The sequence below is a fragment of the Octodon degus genome, unplaced genomic scaffold (genome assembly GCF_000260255.1).
Source record: "Octodon degus isolate 3935 unplaced genomic scaffold, OctDeg1.0 scaffold00206, whole genome shotgun sequence".
Lineage (NCBI taxonomy): Eukaryota > Metazoa > Chordata > Mammalia > Rodentia > Octodontidae > Octodon > Octodon degus.
The window spans coordinates 930520-936083 of record NW_004524782.1 but is presented as its reverse complement, the minus strand read 5'-3'; positions in this window follow the sequence as shown (position 1 = coordinate 936083).

The following is a 5564-nucleotide window of genomic DNA, read 5'->3' as shown; positions in this document are numbered from 1 at the left end:
GCACCTACTTAGAACAAGCTTAGCAAAGCACAGGGACCGCGGTTCAATCCCCCAGCACCACATGCCAGCCAGCCCCGCCCCCTGGTGGGCTGAGCTGGCCGCACGCGCGCGCGCGCACACACACACACATAAATAAATTAAAAAAAAAACAAAAACAAAATTAAATTCTAGACTGTAGAGATGTTCAGTGGTCTAAGTGCCTGCCTGGCAAATGCAAGGACCTGGGTTTGATCTCCAGTACTGCATACTGTGCTGGCTCCAAGTGCCACTCTGGCCACCAAAACCCAGCATGATGGTGCATGCCTGTACTCCCAGCACTGGGGGAGGCTGACACAGGAGTATCACTCTGAGTCTGAGCTGTGTAGCAAGACCGTGTACCAAGTAAAATAAATACACAAATAAATAATTTTTTTTTAAAAAAATTAAATTCCAGGGCCAGGGAGGTAGCTCAGAGGTCTAAAGTGCCTGCTTAGGCAAGCTTAAGCACACTCAGGAATCGTGGTTTGATCCCTGGCACCACATACCACGCCAGCCGCACCCCAAAGGCGGGATGAGCCAGCCACAAAACAAATAAATTAGTTAATTAATTATTTAAATTCCATAAACTGATGATTACATACCTAACAAGATAGCCAATAAATGCATCCATAGTGCATTCAAGGTCAGCTGGGGCTACACAGTGAGACCTTGTCTCAAGCTAACCAACAAACAAGTTGGCAGACACGACAGATGCACCGCAGCTTCCTTTCCTGGAGAGCCACTGTTAAGCCTTTACCAGCCGCCACAATGCTTGGAGGTGGTAGGAGGTTATGTAGCCTCATGTCCTGTGGGGGACATCTCTGTGATGGAGCCCCGAGGCAGTCAGCTTGGGACCCGTGCCACCGTAGCAGCACAAAAGGTTCCCATTGCCCTTCAGCTTTTGGTAGGTGCCACTGTCATTTCTCAGGTACCACCTCTAAGTCACATTATGCGTTGTTTTCTTCCATGTCTCTCTTATTCCACTTAACATGATGGCCTCCAGGTCTGTCTATGTTATCATTAATGGGAAATCCGCCCCTGTTCTCCTCTTCCTCCTCTTTTTCCTCCTCCTCCTCCTCTTCTGCCTCATCTTTGTTTTCCTCCTCCTTCTCCTCCTCCACCTTCTTTTTGAGATAAGATCTCACCAAGTCTCTAATGGCCCAGGCTGGCCTCAAAATTGCAGTCCTCCTGCCTCAGCCACCCGGAGTGCTGGGACTCTGGGCGTGCACCACCCCGACCGGCTTATTCCCATCATCAGATGCTTAGATTCGCCCCTACCTTGATATCATGCAGCAACGAACCTGGGAATGCTGATATCTCTTGGAGATACTGATTCCATTTCCTGTGGGTACATACCCAGAGGTGGGACTGTTGAATCATGCAGTAGTTCTATTTTTAATTTGCTGAGAAGCCTCTTTAGTGCTTTCAATACTGACTGTATTTATTTACATTCCCACCAACTGTGTGCAATGGCTCCCCCTTCTCATCCTTCCCCACGCTGGTCCTCTCTTCTCTCTTTTACTTCAGGTATCCTAACAGGTGTGAGCTGATAGCTGATAGCCCGTCATGGCTTTTGTTTACATTTACTCTGTGATTGCTAAGTGATACTGTGTGGTATTTTTTTCAGTACTGTTGCTAAGTGATACTGTATGGTATTTTTTCAGTACTGGGGAAGTAGAACCTTGTGCATGTTAAGCAAACGCTCTACCACTGAGCTACATCCCAGCCCTATTTATTTTTTGAGACAAGACATTGCTAAGCTACCCAGGTTGGGCTCTAGCTTGTGATCCTCCTGCCCTAGCCTCTCAAGTAGCTGGCAATAAAGATGTTCATCCTGGTTCCCAGCTCCTGTGCACCTTTTCATAGACCGCTCAGCCCTTCTTTTCTTTGTGTGCTTGCTTGTTTTGAGACAAGGTCTCACTGTATAGTTCAGGCTGGCCTTCAGCTCACTATGTAGTCCAAGGTGGCCTCGAATTTGCAGTGATCCTCCTGCCTCAGCCTCCTGAGCTCTGGGATTACAGGTGTGCACCGCCATGCTCAGTCTTGAGAAATGATCTTTTTGGGAAATGATTGTTCAGGTTCTTTGCCTGTTATTTTTTCCCCCAGTGGGCTTATTTGATTTCATGCAATTAAATTTGAGTTCTTACAATACGTACCTTGAATAGAACTCCTTTCCAAGAATATGCAAACACTTTCTCCACTCTGTAGGTTTTCTTTCGCTTTCTCAGTTGTTTCCCTTATTGCATAGAAGCCTTCTCAACATGATACAGTCCTACATGTCTACATTTTGCTTGTGCTGCCTGAGCTCTTGAAACCATTTCCAAAAAGTTCAGTGTCCACACCAGTGTCAAGAAGCGTTGTCCTGCTGGTGGTACAGATTCAGGTGTTATGTTTAAGTCTTTGATGAATGTAGAGGTGATTTTCCTAACTTTTTTTTTTATTTATTTGGTTGTTGCAGGGTCTCCCTATATTTCTCGGACTCATGGTGATCCTCCTGCTTTCAGCCTCTCCAGCACTGGGATTAGAGGTGTGCACCACTATGCTTGGACTCTGGCTGTACCAGCCCTCCCTGGGGGTGAGGCTGGCGTGGCATGTGGTGCTGGGGATCAAACTGCGGTCCCTGTGCTTGCCTAAGCTTGCCTAAGCAGGTGCTTCAGTCCTCTGAGCTATCTCACCGGTCCCTACAGGTAATTTTCTAATATGGTGTGAGAAAAGGTTTCAGATGCATTGTTCTCTCTGTGGACATCCACTTTTCTCACCAGCATTTTCTGGAAAGCATCCTTTTTCCTGTATGAATTTGTAGCATCTTTGTAAAAGGGAACTGACCCGAAAGGCACTACCTGTTTGTACACTCTACTTTGTTCCATTGACCTATATCCTTCATACTATTTGGCAAAGTGAATTGTGTAGTATATTTTTATCTTATTTTATTTTATTTTAAGAAGAGCTTTTTTATTTATTTATGTATTTATTTATGTGTGTGTGTGTGTGTGTGTGTGTGTGTGTGTGGCCAGCTCAGTCCACCAGGGGGCAGGGCTGGCTGGCATGTGGTGCTGGGGGATTGAACCGCGGTCCCTGTGCTTTGCTAAGCTTGTTCTAAGTAGGTGCTTTAGACCACTGAGCCATCTCACCAGCCCCTGTAGTATATTTTTAAACTAGGCAACATGGTGCTCCCAGCTTTGTTTTTATTGTTCAAGCTTTCTCTGGCTGTTCAATGTGTGTGTGTGTGTCTGTGTGTGTGCGTGCACGAGCACACACATGTATGGCCCCTTGTGTTTCCATAGACATTGAAGGATTATTTTTTTCTATTTCTGTGAAAAACGCTTCTGAAAGTTAGATAGGGATTGCATTGGATTTATAAATCACGCTGCTCAGTACGGACATCTTAATGATGTTATTTCTTGCAGTCCATGAATACAGGGTTCCTTTCCTGTTGTTTATGTCATCTTTCGTTTCTTTCAGTCAGTGTTTTAACTGGGCATGGTGGAGCACAACTATAGTCCCAGCACTCTGGATGGCTGAGGCAGGAGGATCACAAGTTGAAGCCAACTTACAGACAACTTAGATACTTAACAAGACCTTATCTGGAACACACACACACACACACACACACACACACACACACACACCCTTATCTGAAAATAAGAATCTAAAAACAGATGGGGGACATACCTCATTGTGAAGGCCCTTGATCCAACCTTAAAAATAACTCACCAAAAATGTCCCATAGTTTTGTGTATAAATCTTTGAACCTATTTGGTTAAATTTATCCCTAGGTATTTGATTATTTGTAGTGCTATTCCAAGCGAATTTCTAAAATTTTCTTTCTGGGGCGGGTTGGAGAGGCTCAATGGAATAAGAATTTCCCTGGCAAGCACAAGGGCCTGAGTTCAATCCCCAGTTCTGAAAAAAAAAAAAAAAAAGAAAGAAAATGTTCTCTCTGGTACTTCGTTACTGTGTAGAAACACAGTTGATTTTTGCATATAGGTTTTGTGTCATGTGATTTCACTGAGTTTATTTGGTTCTGGTGATTTTTTTGGTGGACTCTTCAGGATTTCCTTTTTTAAAAAAATGCATTTGGTTGTTCCGGGGTCTCACTGTTGGTGACTCGCAGTGATCCTCCTGCTTTCAGCTTCCCCAGTGCTGGGATTACAGGCATGTGCCACTGTGACTGCACTCTGGCCAGCTCAGCCCTCCCTGGGGGCAGGGCTGGCATGGCATGTGGTGCCAGGGACTGGACCACGATTCCTGCACTTGCCTAAGCTTACAGAAGCTTGCCTAAGCAGGCACTTTTAGTCCACTGAGCTGTCTCGCCAGCACACTTCAGGATTTTCTATACCTTAGGACATAGCAAGAGCCAGGGATAGTTGTGAAAGCCTTTCATCTCAGCACTCGGGGGGCTGAGTTAGGAGGATTGCAAGTGTGAGCCCAGCAGAGACCACCATACTTCTTTACTTCCCATTTGGATGCTTTCTATTTCTTTGTCCTGCTCAATGATTTCTCTGCCTTGGGCTTCTACTGTGTTGAGCAGACACAAGAATGAGCATCTTGTCTTGTGGAAAAGCTCTGAGCTTTTCACCACGGAGTGTGTTAGCTATGGGCTTGGCATAGACAGCCTTTGAGGTACACTCCTTCTGTACCTAAGGTATTAAGAGTCCCTATTGTGAAAGGATGCTGTGTGTTGGCAGGGGGTTTCTCGGCAGTTATCGAAATGATCATATTTGCTTTACCACTTATTCTCTTGATACAGTGGGATACGCGTGGTATCCCACTTGTTGAGTTGTCTATATTGAACCATCGTTACTCCCCAGGGATAAATTCCACTTGATTGGGAGATATGACCTTTCTTTTCTCCTTTTCTTTTTGCATTTTTTGAAAAAGGGTCTTGTTGTGTAGGTCGTTCTGGCTGGAACTCACTGTTCAGCCCAGCCTGCCCTTGCACTTGTGGTGACCCTCCTGCCTCAGCTCCCCGCGTGCTAGGATTAGAAGCACGCACCGCTGTGCCTGGCTGATCCTCTCAATACGCTGTTGAACAGTCTCTCGGTGTTGTGTGGAGGGTTTTACACGTGTATCCATCAAGGCTGCTCATTTTCTCGCCTGGTGTTGTCCATATCTGGGTTTGTGGGTATTGCACCTTCCGAGGCCAGGTTGTCACAGTGTGCTGCTCACAAGAGGCAGCTGTACAGTCCCTGTGGGGAAGGGAGACAAAAGAAGGTGCTTTGTGGGTGACTCTGGGTCCTCGTGAGATGACTCCGTCCAAGCTCGGTATGGTGGAGCACACCTGCAATCAGCACTCTGGGACATGAAGGCAGGAAGATCCTGTGTTCAAGCCCAGCCTGGGCAATTTAGAAACTTAGTAAGACCATTTCTCAAGATTAGAAAAAAAAAAAATTAAAGAGCTGAGACTGTGCCTCAGGACAAAGGCCTCTGCCCAGCCCATGCTGTAACTGTCTGTCTTTCTTTTCTTTCTTTCTTTCTTTCTTTCTTTCTTCTTTCTTTCTTTCTTTCTTTCTTTCTTTCTTTCTTTCTTTTTCTTTCTCTCTCTC